This window comes from Balaenoptera physalus (assembly GCF_965194825.1).
Source record: "Balaenoptera physalus genome assembly, chromosome: 2".
NCBI classification, from domain to species: domain Eukaryota; kingdom Metazoa; phylum Chordata; class Mammalia; order Artiodactyla; family Balaenopteridae; genus Balaenoptera; species Balaenoptera physalus.
The window spans coordinates 168,250,590-168,268,226 of record NC_138883.1 but is presented as its reverse complement, the minus strand read 5'-3'; positions in this window follow the sequence as shown (position 1 = coordinate 168,268,226).

Genomic DNA, 17,637 nt, shown 5'->3' with positions numbered 1-17,637 from the left:
GGCTGGGATGGAATTGATAGAGTAGAAAATTCACTTGAGGATTACTACCCCAAAATCTGAGATTATGAACATGTCAGGTTCCCTAAGCTGTGATGGTTCCAGAAATTATTCTATTGTTTCTCCTTTCATTTTCCAAATTGACCAGTTATTTCCTAAAAGCTAACAGAGTACCAGGGAACTGGCTCTTCTGTTATTTCGTCTGATGCCCCGGGAGGCCGTAAGTTCTCCATGCCATTCCCAGGGCAATGCCTGACACATGGCAAGAGCAGAACAAAAACATTAATCTGAGCGTGAATCCGTCTCTGGTATACCGTACTGACCTTGGAAACTTTTAAATTTTAATAACATGGATTGGAAGCAAAGCTTTACATGACATAAGAAAGCAAATTTTCTTTTTTACAACCCAGGGCAGGAGCATTCCATAATGCATTCTTATTTAAATTTGCATTCTTATTTGAGACAGTGAAACCAGCGGAAAATGGCCATTTTAGACGAGAAAATGAACGGCAACATACTCCCAGTAAAACTGAATTTGGTATTGGTTTCAAGGGGAGGATCCAGCACCCTCTTAATAATGCTGTCAGATTTACTAATCATTGCCAAAGCTTTCAAGTTTAAATGCCACCTGAGGGCTTTCTCTGAAGCTCCTGGACAGGGACAGAAAGGGTTGCGTGCTTTCGATTTGACTTCGGTCAAGACTGAAATGATGAGTACCGGACGCAGCTTCACACTGCCCCCTGGTGGTGCCATGCTCAACGATGCTCAGAAACGTCCTCAAGTTGGGGGTCAACCCCAGATCAGATCTTTGGCTTCCACAGCAACCCCTTCAAGAAAGCCTTCTGGGTTTAGACTTATAAAAATTTAGTCTCAGGCCCCTCCTTAATTTTCATACTTCTCTTCTGCTCCACTTCTCCAAAGCCTGCCCTGTGCGGGAGATTTAGGATTTCAACGAACCCAGCAACACTGACTGCCCATGTGCGAGATGGTGTTGAACAGCGGGACTGTCCTAGGTCCTAAAATCAGCGCAAAGGAAGTTTCCTACTGTCGGCGTCCCTGACCCCCCCATTCCTCAAATGCCCACACCCTCACACTCCCAAGCCAGGTATGTGATATGGCAGCTAAAGGACCACTGAGGTCATGTTTGGCTTCAGCAGCATGAACTTGTGGTTTCGAAACCAAGGAAGGCTTTTGCACATGAGGCCTTCTCTAGGCTAGGCTGGGTTAGGAATACAACACAGTCATTACCAGGTTAGTTCAAAGAGAGCTGGTTCTGTCACTCACATCTCTCCCTTTTCCTCTAGGGATCCTCAAATCTACCATGAGCTGAAGCAGTCATTAAACTTGGAGTAGGACCCCATCCACCCGCGAGAAGCAGGAGGGCTTTCAAACTCTGGAACATTTCTTTGTTCTCCTGAATGCCTAAGAGCCCGGGCTGAGCCCCAGGAAGACTCAGAAGACCTGCTTCCAGCCAGCATGTCTTTAGAAAAGTCTGCCCACACGTAGCCAAGCTCCTGACTCTGAGACATTTGAGATGACTGGACAGTGGCCTGGTCACCAGAGCTTCACAAGGAGGTCCTGAAGGTTCTGACTGCTTCCAGCTGGGACCAGGGGCTGAGCAAATAGCCCAGCACAAGAAAGGAGTGAAGACCACAGCAGGAGCCCCGAGGCTTGCTATTCAGTCAACGTATGCAGCTGGGGATGAAAATAAAGCTATCAGAGTCCATGGGAAGAAGTGACTGCAAGTGTCTTAAATGACATGTTTGTACAAAGAAGGGTGAAGTGAAAGCTGGCTGTGACATCACTGATTCTGTTATCCTGAAGCGTTGACTCATTGATCTGGCTGGTTAAGTGGGTCTGCCCTCCCTTCCTCCACCCCATCTACCACCCCCCTTCATATATGTCCCTTCTGGAGTTGCAAGCTCAGTGGAGTGGGACAAGCTGTGTGACCTAGCCACAACCCCAAACTGGCTCTTCTGGCCCATTTGTAGGAACCAACAGGGATGCTGAGCTTCACAGTGATAGGGGACGATGGGACGCCGTGACAGCTCATATCCTGACCTCAAAGGCTCCCTCCAGACCACTGGCTGAGACACCCCAGCATGAGGGCGGCCAAGAAAAAATGATGGAACTTGGTTCCCTTGACGTTTGTTCTCTGCCAAATAAACATATCTTATGGGGACCATCCCTTATCCTGGTGGATCCTCCAGGAGCATATTCAAGTGATTCCTTCTAGAGGCTCCCTCCATCTGCCCCACCACTTTCCTGTTTCTCTCAGGTCTCATTTTCACATTTAAGAGGTCATTATGGGGTAAGCAGGGTGTTTCATCTCCTTTTGGTTCAGTCACACAAAATACTGATACATTTACTGGAAATTCAAGCCCCGTCACTTCTATTTCTCTGTTGCTTTGTCAGATCCATTATATTTTTAGTCTCTCCACTTCGTAAGCTTTTGCTTTTTGAATGCACTTCTGAATACATATTTGCCAAAACAATTTCCACAATGAAAAAGCAATAAAGACTTATAAATCCACCCGGGGAGCACAACCCAAAGCGCTCCAGCTTGTTTCAATGCTGTGGTTTGGAGAGTATTCTTTTGTATTGTTACAGTCCGAAAAGTAATTTTACCCGAGGAGTAGCTCATGAAATGATGGGTTTTTGGGAAATCATGCAACTTGGCTTCATGTCATTATTTTAATGGATCGCAAGGCAATTTATCTTTCCTACTTTCCACCATGAAGAGGTAGTAAGATTGCTGTATTTAACTAGATAAAGTGTTTCAGCTTGGTATTCAAGTCCTTGTAAAACGGAGCTGCCTAACTATTCCTCACTATGAAACCGTGATTCCCCCACAGATACTTTTCCTTTTGGATCCTGATATATATGGTGTTTATTACCAACGTAAAGTGTGTACACATGTTGTTCCTTCCCTCAAATGCAGTTCCCATCAACTTCATACACCTAGAATCTATCCACTTTTCCTGGTCCAGCTCAAATCCAGGGCAGTGTGCAGAAGTCACTCCCTTTGCTGAACTTCTCACACACACAGAGGCACGTGATCTGTCACTTCACTTCTGCACCCATCAATTTCTCCCCTAATTAGATTGCAAGCTCCTTGGACTTTTATATTTCCATTAAGCACTGAACCCAGGGCTATGCCCATCTCGGGTGCTAAGATGATGGAGTACATGGGAAATAGCAGAGAAGCCAATGTAAACAGGATTGTGGGAAGGTCGTTTTTCAGCACAAAGCAGAGCTGTATGTGACGTTAAATGCTGTCCAGGTAGCCTCAGGGTCGCAGGATCTGACCTTTCCTTTCCTGTAAAGACACAGGCTGGGTTTGCAAAGCACAACTGTTAGTAGAAATCGGGAAAATACCCGAGTAGTTTGATGACCCAATCAACTTAGCACAACTTGATGATTCTGGTTCGAAATGTAATTTAAGCAGAGAGAAGGGTCTCCATTTCTCACTTTGCTTTTCATGTACAGACGAAGTCAGATAACTCTTGATTCTCCAGGGGCAGGTTCTCTGTTTTATTGTCACTTTATCTCACTTGCCTGTGACTTCCTCATTTATAAAATGAGGGATTTGGAATATTAAATTGTTCTGCAAGGTTCTTTCTACCTCCAACACCTACGCCCTTATAACCTACTTCTTTTCTCTTTAGCCCTTCTTCTCTCTCTGACTTTCACCTTATTCATCAATTTATTACCCGTAACACCCATTGCTACCAGGTAAAAAAGTCATTTTGTCTGTTCATCAGGACCTCTTGTAAAAATGAGGTAGAGCAGCAATTTAAAAATAATTAAAACACAATTCCTCAGTTTTCATTTGATCATGTTCTGTCGTTCCTCCTATAGTAATTTAGATTTTACAAAACTAGTGGTACTTTAAACAGATATGCCTCCTTTGGGGGAAAAAACACAGAAAAAAAAATAAAGTATGTGCTTTTCTTAAATATATTTTAGATAGCCTCCTTTCTTTTCAGCACCCACAGATATGACTCATCATTAGAAGAGAAAGGTACCCATAGAAACCGAATTAGGAAAAGAATGTGGATTCTTGCAATTAAATATAAACCAAAAAACCACCTCATTTTTAAAAGGATATTAACAATAGTGATGGAGTTATACTGATATTTACTGGAACGAGATAAAAATGATTTTTAAAGGCTTTAATGAAAAGAAGTAGAAAAGGGTTTAAGGAGAATTCACAAATAAAACTACGAAAATCCAATCCCTTGGCTCAGGTGGGACTTTTTATAGCACCTGCTTAGTTGGGAAAAAAGTGCCATGATTCACTTTTGAAGTTAGGAGACAATACACTTAATCAAAGAGTCCTTCTCTTTGTATCGTTTATCATCAATGAATTAATCCCAATAAATATATTTGCAATACACTCAGCTCCTTAATATCTCTAAACTTCATTATACATGACATAATGAGAAGGGTGACAGAGTTATTCAAAAGTATTTAAAATATTATAGTAAATTTTATATTCAGACAAAGGTTTAAAGGTCTATTGTTTTCATAATACAAATTCCAGAAAGTTGGCTCTGGAAATTCTCAGTGGCTGGTGGATCTTGGGCTCCACTAACTGCTCTAGAAACGAGGCAGTGGCTGCATTCTGGGTGTCCCCTTGGAACAGTCACTAGCCCTGTCGGGTTTTGAAATCTGGAAAATGAACTGATTTGGTATTTGACTTCTAAGACTGTTTATAATGACAAATGTGTGTACCTCCATGCCACGTTATTTTCTGTCTGATAGACCTAAGAAGACAGCTCTAAACTTCAGGGAAATCTAGTTCTACTACACACACACACACACACACACACACACACACACAGAGACAAACACCCTGCATCCATTTTCTCTGATGAATATAATTGCAACATCTGTCTTCCTTCCAACTTTGGCAAAATATTTAAATTAAATAAATTACTGACGGTGAACATCACTTATTTCTGCAAAGCTGAGGTATGATATATTTCATTGCTACAATCTAAGTTTTCTCTCCAGTTACTGGAATTTATGTTTCACAGGACTTAGCTTGTGCTGATATTTCTGGAAGAGTTAATGAAGTAGAAATTTTCTCAGAAATGAAAATAAAATTAATGGAAATTTTGCTTTTCATTAATCACATCACCAAATCAATGTTTTATATCAAGCTATTCTGTAACAAGATTCTAAATTATGTTCCCAAGAATTTCTATGTAAAACATTTCCATATGGTAAGAGTCTGTAAAATTTTATAACACATTCACAAATCATTGTGACAAGGAACACTGGTATTAATTTCTTAAAGTCAATGTCATTTTTCTGATATAATTTTATGATTTTATTTCCTCACGCTTTGAAACTTTAAAAAAAAATGAATGCCTTCTTAGGAAACAAAAAACAGATACCGAATCAGCACCATAAATGAACAGATTATATAGTTCTCATGTACACATTTTTTAACCTAAAGTGTCCATTCTTAGTCTATATTACAGCACTCATTTTATTTCTCTTGTGGTACTTATAGTCTGCATGCATTTTGTAATTTATTTGTTCATTTGGTCTTTGACTCTCCAGCTATAAAGTAAGCTGGTTCAGGAAAACAAAACTTCTCCAGGTAATTCCAAGCAGAAGGAGATAAAAATAAGGGAATTCTAGGGTTACAAAAACGTTGAAATGACGGGAGGAGGACAAGCAAAGTTTGCCACTAGCTTTAAGAGAGTCAGGAACTTTCTGGAAGTACAGGAAATGATTGGTGATAATCATAGCTGCCTGAATCACCAAAACCAGTAATTATAGCAATACCAAGAGCTGCTGAAAATCTCACATCTACTAGAGCCCAGACACCCGCCCATGGAGTAGCGCTGTGGCTTGGGTCTATTTTCCACATCTTGTGAGAATGTGTCTCATTGGCAGAATCTAATCTGAAGCCCTCCTGGCAAGGGATTCTGGGAAATGAGTTCTCAGGCTTCCAGCTCCCGTGATAGTGGGCGGTGCGTAGAAGGGAGTGTTTCCAGGCTGCCTACAGATAATTCCATACAAGCTCCAAACAGGAAGGACCCATCCTGCTTTCCTGTACTCTCTCTACTGACAGAGTTCATAAACTTTTTGGTCGCAGGATCCTTTACACTCTTAAAACTTTCTGAGGATACCCACGAGAGCTTTTGTTTATATGGCTTATATCTACCAATATTTACCATAATGGAAAACTAAATTGTGAATATTTAACAGTGTTAATTTACCAATTCATTTAAAATAACAATAATGAAATCTTTACATAGTAACATACATATAATACCCCTTATGAAAAATGGCTATATTTTTCCAAAATAAAACAAAAAATAGTGAGAAGAGTGGCATTGTTTTATATTTTTGGAAATCTTTTAAGGATCTGGTATAATAAATGATAGCTTCTCTATCTTCTATTAAGATATTAAGAACAAGAGTGAAAATGCAAATAACTTTTTAGGATTGTTATAGAAATAGCTTGGCCTTTGAAGACCACCTGAAATTTCTCAGGGACACGCAGGATCCCTAGACCACTTTGTTAACCACCGCAACATCACATCCTTAGCCACCAGCATCGTCATCTGACACGTGACAGATGTGTAAAAGGTATTTGATGAATGAATTAATGAGTAAAAGGACATTGTATTCTTGCATTGTTCCTTTTGCAATGCTCACAGGCTGAACAATCTGTACATGTTTTCAAAGGAAGGCTTTCTCTTGCATTCATTCTCACTCCTCATAATTTTGTTGCTGGAAAAAAGGGAGCACGTGAGGCCAGATTTCAGAAGTGACATAATTTGATTCAAACCAACCTAAGGCAAAATTGTGAACTGGATGAAGTATTCAGTGTCTCCTTTATCCCTTGTCACAGAATCAGAGTATACTTATCAGAAGGGACCTGCAAGATCATCGTCCATCCCAATGCTTGAGGCACAATTTTTTTGAAGCTCCGCCTTCTAAATTGGACGAAATGTACTGGGAGGTGGGGGGGGGGTGGCATTCGGTAGAATGTCAGAAGTGTTCAAAGCCATGGAATAATCCTGGAATATCACTTTTACTTAAAGTCTTCAGGGTAAATATTTAAGCAATTATATTAAAACAAAGGCACATTATGAAATGTAAGATAAATTGATTGTTCGTCTCAACTCTTTTCCTCTTTCTGCCACATGTCTTGCAGAGCAGTAAAGTAGGCATTGATTTGGGGCTTAGCCACGTGACATGCTTTGGACAAGAGAGGTGGGGCAGAAGTGACAGTGACTTTCTTCTGACCCAAGACTCTACAAGGCATCATGCATCTCTGACCACCCCTCTTGTGATCTACCATGAGAACATGTTTCAGGTAGTCACTAGTCCAAAGGGAATGAGGAGACCTGGGGAGCCAACTTGAACCCAGCCTAAAGCCTGGAGCCATGCCAAGCAAACGTGAAGAACCATGAGCAAGACAAATACATACTTGCTGTTTTGCCCCTTAAGATTTTGATTTTGGTTGTTACATGGCAAACGCTGACTAACACAGAAATTGATACCTAGAAGCAGAGTGCTAGCAACAGAAATCACTGCAGCATTGGCTATGAGATCAGCTGACAGGAAATAAGGAAATCATTATAGGAGAATGGAAAAATTGTGACCTATGCTATGGAACTGACAAACCAACTGATAAGACTGTCCTCTGTGATAATTTAGAGCACAGAGAATATTCATAATAACGTGTTGGGTGAGAAAGTTTTGAGGCAAAATGTTGACAGAATGAGTTAGTTCCTTTGGTAAAGTACTGTAAGAAAGAGGTGAATTCAGGAAAGGCCAGTTTGCGAACAGAATAGAGAGCCCACAAGTTTTGGGGACTTGTTGGGTTGGAAATGAAACTGTTTCTTATCAAATCAAAGATGAAGTCGGTAAGACACCGCCTCAGGAAAAGAATGGTGGGTGTGGCTTAAACACAAGGAATTGACTGGAATCAAATACATGGGAAACCTGCAAAGCTTTTGAGATAATTATATTGCGATAATTATATATTGTTCTTTAGTTAAAAGAACCTATGACTGTTAGGCTGTAAAAAGACCTAAGGGCAACCAACAGTCCATAGGCAGGGATGTGGCAGAGAAAGCTGCTTAGCTACCAGGAAGAATATATTCAATACAACCTTCTTCAGATGTGGCCACGAAAGATGATCCAAAAGGAAGGACCTCCTGGCAGGTAGAGCCAAGAGCCATGGAGAACCACGTACTGGGGGCTGCTCCCAGGGAGCAGAACTGGGACCAGTCAAGGAACACTCTCTTGTTTATGACCTGGCAACATTTTCACAGGGCGACTGCAGAATTACAGTTGTTTAGTGACTGCTATGTGCCTCCCATTCTTGATCTGTCAAATGTGTTTGGCATTAAACCTCTTCCTCTTGAACAAGGAGCGTGAGATAAAGTTTTGGCTGCCTAAATCTAGCAAATGCTTTCTAAAGAGGAAAGCTATGGTTATAATTTTAAGATGAAGTTGTTAAAATTTCAAAGAAATTATTTCAGGAAAATTTCTCTAAAATGAAGACTCAATCTAAAATGCTATAATTTGAAATGAATATCTGAATTAAACTAAATTTCCTTATAATTTCAAAAAGTACCCAAACAAATCTCATATAGATGCTATCGATAAATGTTTCCGCCAGTTTAAAATCACTGCCATGTGAGCAAGCGATAAATTTTCTGTTGCCTTAAAGGATCCCCTGGCACATAAATGACATTTTATACTTTGGTCTAAATATAGTTTTATTTAAAATTTTTAAGTAACCTTGAGCAATTGACCATATAACTGAAGTTCCTTTATGGAGATAATGGCTAATATTGAGAAGGCAAATGAAGCCTAGTGATATCAGTTATTCTATTTTATTTTATTTTATTTTTGGCCACACTGTGTGGCATGCGGGATCTTAGTTCCCCAACTAGGGATTGAACCCGTGCCCCCTGCACTGGAAGCATGGAGTCTTAACCACTGGACTGCCAGGGCAGTCCCAATACCAGATTTTAAAATAGCAAATTAACCACATCCATTTATCTCCTCTCTTTTGTAAAACCTAAAAAAGCACTAACCATATAGACATGAAAACATGGAGTAAACAGCAAAGATGAGAAGTTTTAACAAATATCAGGGAAAGGAAAACGAAAGAGGAATGATAACAGATTGTGCAGAGCAGAATTATGGCTCAAGAGCCCACCAGGTCAATAAGTAGCCAGCTGATTCTCCCTACAGAAGTGATGGAAGCAGAGCTCTTGGAGGCACCAGGTACCAGGAAGCTGGGGGTTTAGAAGGGGAAGAAGGCCAAAGTAGGGGGATGGTTGAAAGAGTTGTGGGCTTCTCTGATGCCTTACCAGATGGCTGTCCCCTTCCTTCTCTACCCACCCAACACACTCTGCCTACAGGAAATCTGACGCACTCTTTCTGGATGAACCCAGGACTCAAAGCACCAGGTGGAGTGAAGACTGCCAGGGAGAGAAGAACTCAAAACAAGATGAGGTGAAACTCTACATGTTGAATGGTGGGATCTTTGGACACCTTCCCTGGTCTTGCTTCCAGAATGCTGCCAGCCAGTTAAATCGGATGATTCAGCTCTGCAGAAACTTAAGACCTCAGAGAGGTAGTCTCCAGATAACACCATCTGTCACCTGTTTGCACGGTCCCCTGATCACCTGAGATGCTCACTTGTCAGCACAGCCAGTCCTCCCCACATGAACCCTCCATCTAGCTTTCAGACCCCTCACTCCTCAAACAGGGCAGATGGCCGAGGTCATCAGACCCTGAACAAAGCCTCCTCCTGAAAGAGACAGACTAAGACGAACGCCAGGAAGAAAAATCACGTCAGAAAATGAGAAACTGCAAAGAATAGAGGAAAACTTGAAATATGTTCAACCCTATCATCAGACAGAGAAAATACTGTCTCCATAAAATAAACCCAGGAGGCCATAAAAGAGAAACAATCAGTGAATAAAAAAAGAATTTTTGGAAAATAAAATAGTCAACATTTAAAAAGGTTAATCATTAAAAACTTAAACAATGATAATCAAGCTGGAAGATAAAGTTAAATAAATCCTCCAGAAAGCAGGGCAAAGAGATGAGGACTAAGAAACAAATAATTTATTTTTTTCTTTTTGGCCGCACCACACGGAACTTCCCCGACCACGGATCGAACCCATGCCCCCTGCAGTGGAAGCGTGGAGTCTTAACTGCTGGACCACCAGGGAAGTCCTATTTTAAAATCGAAAATCAGTTGATATCAGCAAAGGAACATTCCAGGCTGAGAGCCTTGCAGCAGCCCATCCAGAGACACGAGGATGGGCGGGCCCTGGAGGGAGCGGGGTTTACTGTGATGCTGTAAGTTGGCTTCCCCACTAGAGCACCGGATGGGAGAGGACAGCTGTGTGGGGAGAGGGGCAGGGCTGGGAAAGGCAGCACCGCTAACCTGCTGAGGGTCAGGCAACCGTGCTCTCAAATCCTCCCTAGGAAAACAAACAAACAAAAAATATGGGTTTTGTGTGCTTTTCTGTATCTATGTTTTATCTTACAATAAAATGGAAAAAATTAGCTTAAATCAGAAAAAAAAGAAGGGCACATAGGAGACTTTATTACAATATATTTTCCCTTAGGAAAGGCATGAAGAGAAAAAGGTTTTAAGGGAGCATAAAATGTGGGATTTTACATGCCCCGGGAATTAACACTCTTCCACCTTAAAATATAAATTCTACTAGAGTGAGAATGAGCAGAGAAGGATTTGAGCATTAGACCTGCCACCCACTGGGACTGGCTACGTAAACTTGGGCACATCAGTCAACTTCTCTGGAACTCAGTGAGAACATCAAAATCACTTCTAAGATTCCGCTGAAATCTCAAGTCCATAAATCTAATGAATGTTGGGAAGAGTAATATCTTTTCTCTTCTATTTCCTGTGGTTCAAAGTGATTTTATATAAGAGCATTTAAATCAAGACATACAGGGAGGGCCTTACCTGGTGGCTCAGCAGTTAAGAATCCTCCTGCCAATGCAGGGGACACGGGTTCGAGCCCTGGTCCGGGAAGGTCCCACATGCTGCGAAGCAACTAAGCCTATGCGCCACAACTACTGAGCCTGCACTCTAGAGACTGTAAGCCACAACTACTGAGCCCGCGTGCCACAACTACTAAAGCCCACATGCCTAGAGCCTGTGTTCCACAACGAGAGAAGCCACTGCAACGAGAAGCCTGCACACCGCAATGAAGAGTAGCCCCCGCTCACCGCAACTAGAGAAAGCCTGCGCGCAGCAACGAAGAACCAATGCATCCAAAAGTAAAAAAAAAAAAAAAAAAACAAGACATATAGGGGCTTCCCCAGTGGTCCAGTGGTTAAGACTACACCTTCCAATGCAGGGAGTGTGGGTTCGATCCCTGGTTGGGGAGCTAAGATCCTACATGCCTCAAGGCCAAAAAACCAAAACATAAAACAGGAGCAATATTGTAGCAAATTCGATAAAGACTTTAAAAAAGGATCCACATTAAAAAAAATTTTTTTAAAAAAAACAGGAACTTCCCTGGTGGCGCAGTGGTTGAGAGTCCACCTGCCAATGCAGGGGATGCGGATTCGATCCCTGGTTTGGGAGGATACCACATGCCACGGAGCAACAAAGCCCATGTGCCACAACTACTGAGCCTGAGCTCTGGAGCCCGCGAGCCACAACTACTGAGCCTGCGTGCCACAACTACTGAAGCCTGCGCACCTGGAGCCCGTGCTCCGCAGCAAGAGAGGCCACCACAATGAAAAGCCCGCACACCGCAATGAAAAGCCCGCACACCGCAATGAAGAGTAGCCCCCACTCGCCGCAACTAGAGAAAGCCCATGTGCAGCAACAAAGACCCAACGCAGCCATAAGTTAATTAATTAATTAATTAAAAAAAAAAACAAAGACATATAGTCATTCATTGGAGACATGACTTTGAGGGAAAGATGCAGCTGGGTCTCTGCCCCACTGTTCTTTGCCTAATGTTCCTGGTATTTGGGAACTGTGCCACCATCCATGTGCCATGCTCATTTTGCTACCCAGGTAACAAGCAGGTAGAAATAACTCAAGTAAAGTACATTAAGATTGCTTTCCTTACCAAATCCTCACAGGACAATTGGAGAGCAAATGGCGGATAGAACATGATGGTTAGTCCCATGACCTCATAAGAGGATTTTAAAAGTTTGGTTAAGGAAGAACTTAAGATGATTCTTAAAAGTAAAGAAAAAACTACAACTCCTATTTATAGTTATGTCATCTTTCAGCCTGCATTTTCTATGTGTGTGTTTAAAAGCATTTTGTGTATTAGTACATGCTTGTAGAGTAACATGTGCACATTCTACATAGATGGAGGTACATCTATTACTGGAAATATTTGGAGTCTGTTATTTCTACAGCTAGTCCCTTAATTCCCCATAGCATTGTGCTTCAAAGGCCAAAGGCATATACAAACCTCCAACATGAATTCAACGTGAAATATTCACCGTACTTGAGAAATTCCACTCTAATTTAGGTTAATTTATCAGAGTAACTTCAAACCAGTGTCAGAAAAGACATCCATACATTTCCTTTGTTTCCTGTTCAGAGAAATACGTTTCTGATCAGAAGAGGGGGAGCAAAGAACCTGGGAACATTCAGAAGGTTCTCTTTCCTTGAGGGAGGTCAGGCTGAAGGTTAAAGGAAGGTGCTGCAGCTTCAGCTCTTCCAGAATAAAGACATGGCTTAAGAGTTTGCAAAATTTTGAGGATGTCTCTGAATACTCAGCTTGGATCTCAGACTTAGGACGTTTCCATTCTTCATCTGAAATCACCATGATGATGATGATCATTGCCGTTTTATGAGCACAATGTGTCATCCTACTCCCTTATCTGTGCTGGGGTAAGCAGTCATGTTTAAGGAAAATGTTTGAGAAATGAGCAGTGGCAGAGAAAATCAGTGGGAGTATTGTGATAATGGAATTCTAGTCCACAATTACTAGGAGACCACAAGTTTTTCCGAAGGATAAGAAATAGGGGATGTTATTCTTAAGGAGTAGCTTGTGTGCACCTAATGACCCCAGATGTGGTCCCAGTGGTAGTAACTGCTCCTGAAGCTCTCTTTTCAAATTAGAGGGCTGCTGAGTGAGCAATTTGAGTTGCTCCTCATGGTCTATTTGGTCTCTTCCAAATTACCTGGCATCTGCATTAATGTAAAAGGAAACAACATTGGGAACAGCTATTAATATAGAAAATAACATTACCTTTAAATCATGGCCACAGGGAGCTGGGCAATAAAATCTTTTACAGGTGTTCATTAATTTTTCATTCTATATGACACTGATGAGGGCTTTAAAACATATAAAAATGGAGAGGATTTTCATTTCCAACTGTTTTGCTTTTCAGGAAGCTGGATTACCTTAGTAGGTATCCACCAGTCCTAACCCTTGCCTTTCCTCAACTAACTAACTTCCTTCCTTCCTTCCTACCTTCCTCCTCCCTCCCTCCCTCCCTTCCTCCCTCCCTCCCTTCCTCCTCCTTCCTTCCCTCCCTCCCTCCCTTCCTTCCTTCTACACTAAGCTGCTGGAGTGTGACAGAAGGAACATTGGATGAAATCAGAAAAGACCTCTCTCCTCATCTAACTCTGCCACTTAGTAGCTGTATAACCTTGGGCAAGTGTCCTAACGTCTCTGAAGCTTAGTTTCTTCATCTGTAACATGAAGGTAATAATGCTTGCCCGGGATGGAAAAAGATAATCCATGGAAATCAAAAGAAAGCTGGAGTAGCAATTCTCATATCAGACAAAATAGACTTTAAAATAAAGACTATTACAAGAGACAAAGAAGAACACTGTATAATGATCAAGGGATCAATCCAAGAAGAAGATATAACAATTGTAAATATTAATGCACCCAACATAGGAGCACCTCAAGATATAAGGCAAATGTTAACAGCCATAAAAGGGGAAATCGACAGTAACACAATGATAGTAGGGGACTTTAACACCCCACTTTCACCAATGGACAGACCATCCAAAATGAAAACAAATAAGGAAACACAAGCTTTAAATGACACATTAAACAAGATGGACTTAATTGATATTTATAGGACATTCCATACAAAAACAAGAGAATACACTTTCTTCTCAAGTGCTCATGGAGCACTCTCCAGGATAGACCATATCTTGGGTCACAAATCAAGCCTTAGTAAATGTAAGAAAATTGAAATTGTATCAAGTATCTTTTCCGACCACAACACTATGAGACTAGATATCACTTACAGGGGAAAAAACTGTAAAAAATACAAACACATGGGGCTTCACTGGTGGTGCAGTGGTTAAGAATCCGCCTGCCAATGCAGGGGACACGGGTTTGAGCCCTGGTCTGGAAAAACCCACATGCCACGGAGCAGCTAAGCCCGTGCACCACAGCAACTGACACTGTGCTCTAGAGCCCGCTAGCCACAACTACTGAGCCTGCGTGCCACAACTACTGAAGCCTGCATGCCTAGAAGCCGTGCTCTGTAACAAAAGAAGCCACCACAGTGAGAACCCCGTGCACCACAACGAAGACCCAATGTAGCCAAATAAATAAATAAATAAATAAATAAATAAATATACAAACACATGGAGGCTAAACAACACACTACTAAATAACCAAGAGATCACTGAAGAAATCAAAAAGCACCTAGAAAAAAATGACAATGAAAACACGATGACCCAAAACCTATGGGATGCAGCAAAAGCAGTTCTAAGAGGGAAGTTTATAGCAATACAATCCTACCTCAAGAAACATGAAACATCTCAAATAAACAACCTAACCCTACACCTAAAGCAAATAGAGAAAGAAGAACAAAAAAACCCCCAAAGGTAGCAGAAAGAAAGAAATCATAAAAATCAGATAAAAAATAAATGAAAAAGAAATGAAGGACACAATGGCAAAGATCAATAAAACAAAAGCTGGTTCTTTGAGAAGATAAACAAAATTGATAAACCATTAGCCAGACTCATCAAGAAAAAGTGGAAAAAGATTCAAACCAATAGAATTAGAAATGAAAAAGGAGAAGTAACAACTGACACTGCAGAAATACAAAGGATCATGAGAGATTACTACAAGCAACTTTATGCCAATAAAACGAACAACCTGGAAGAAATGGACAAATTCTTAGAAAAGCACAACCTTCCAAGACTGAACCAGGAAGAAATAGAATATATAAACAGACCAATCACAAGCACTGAAATTGAAACTGTGATTAAAAATCTTCCAACAAACAAAAGCCCAGGACCAGATGGCTTCACAGGCGAATTTTTTTTTTTTTTAAACATGTTTATTAGAGTATAACTGCTTTACAATGGTGGGTTAGTTTCTGCTTTATAACAAAGTGAATCTGCTATACATATACATATATCCCCAAATCTCTTCCCTCTTGCGTCTCCCTCCTGCCCACCCTCCCTATCCCACCCCTCTAGGTGGTCACAAAGCACCAAGCTGATCTCCCTGTGCTATGCAGCTGCTTCCCTCTAGCTACCTATTTTACATTTGGTAGTGTATATATGTCCATGCCACTCTCTCACTTTGTCCCAGCTTATCCTCCCCTCTCCCCGTGTCCTCAAGTCCATTCTCTAGTAGGTCTGCACCTTTATTCCTCACAGGCAAATTGTATCAAACACTTAGAGAAGGGCTAACACCTAACCTTCTCAAACTCTTCCAAAATAAAGCAGAGGGAGGAACACTCCCAAGCTCATTCTACGAGGCCACCATCACCCTGATATCAAAAACCAGACAAAGATGTCACAAAAAAAGAAAACTACAGGCCAATAACACCGATGAACATAGATGGAAAAATCCTCAACAAAATACTAGCAAACAGAATCCAACAGCACATTAAAAGGATCATACACCATGATCAAGTGGGGTTTATCTCAGGAATGGAAGGATTCTTCAATATATGCAAATCAATCAATGTGATACACCATATTAACAAATAGAAGGATAAAAACCACATGATCATCTCAATAGATGCAGAAAAAGCTTTCAACAAAATTCAACACCCACTTATGATAAAAACCCTTCAGAAAGCAGGCACAGAGGGAACTTACCTCAACATAATAAAGGCCATATATGACAAACCCACAGCCAACATCGTTCTCAATGGTGAAAAACTGAAACCATTTCCTCTAAGATCAGGAACAAGACAAGGTTGCCCACTCTACCACTATTATTCAACATAGTTTTGGAAGTTTTAGCCACATCAATCAGAGAAGAAAAGAAATAAAAGGAATGCAAATCAGAAAAGAAGAAGTAAAACTGTCACTGTTTGCAGATGACATGATACTATACATAGAGAATCCTAAAGATGTTACCAGAAATCTACTAGAGCTAATCAATGAATTTGGTAAAGTAGCAGGATACAACATTAATGCCCAGAAATCTCCTGCATTCCTATATACTACTGATGAAAATTTGAAAGAGAAACTAAGGAAACACTCCCATTTACCATTGCAACAAAAAGAATAAAATACCTAGGAATAAACCTACCTAAGAAGAGAAAAGACCTGCATGAAGAAAATTATAAGACACTGATGAAAGAAATTAAAGATGAAACAAACAGCTGGAGAGATATACCATGTTCTTGGATTGGAAGAATCAACCATGTGAAAATGACTATACTATGCAAAGCAATCTACAGATTCAACACAATCCCTTTCACAGAACTAGAACAAAAATTTTCACAATTTGTATGGAAACACAAAAGACCCCAAATAGCCAAAGCAATCTTGAGAAAGAAAAACGGAGCTGGAGGAATCAGGCTTCCTGACTTCAGACTATACTACAAAGCTACAGTAATCAACACAGTATTATACTGGCACAAAAACAGAAATATAGATCAATGGAATAGGATAGAAAGCCCAGAGATAAAACCATGCACATATGGTCACCTTATTTTTGATAAAGGAGGAAAGAATATACAGTGTAGAAAAGACAGCTTCTTCAACAAGTGGTGCTGGGAAAACTGGACAGCTACATGTAAAAGAATGAAATTAGAAGACTCCCTAACACCATACACAAAAATAAACTCAAAATGGATTAAAGACCTGAATGTAAGGCCAGATACCATCAAACTCTTAGAGGAAAACATAGGCAGGACACTCTATGACATAAATCACAGCAAGATCCTTTTTGACCCACCTCCTAGAGAAATGGAAATAAAAACAAAAATAAACAAATGGGACCTAATGAAACTTAAAAGCTTTTGCACAGCAAAGGAAACCATAAACAAGATGAAAAGACAACCCTCAGAATGGGAGAAAATATTTGCAAACGAAGCAACTGACAAAGGATTAATCTCCAAAATTTTCAAGCAGCTCATGCAGCTCAATATCAAAAAAACAAACAACCCAATCCAAAAATGGGCAGAAGACGTAAGTAGACATTTCTCCAAAGAAGACATACAGATTGCCAACAAACACATGAAAGGATGCTCAACATCACTAATCATTAGAGAAATGCAAATCAAAACTACAATGAGGTATCACCTCACACTGGTCAGACTAGCCATCAACAAAAAATCTACAAACAATAAATGCTGGAGAGGATGTGGAGAAAGGGGAACCCTCTTGCACTGTTGGTGGGAGTGTAAATTGATACAGCC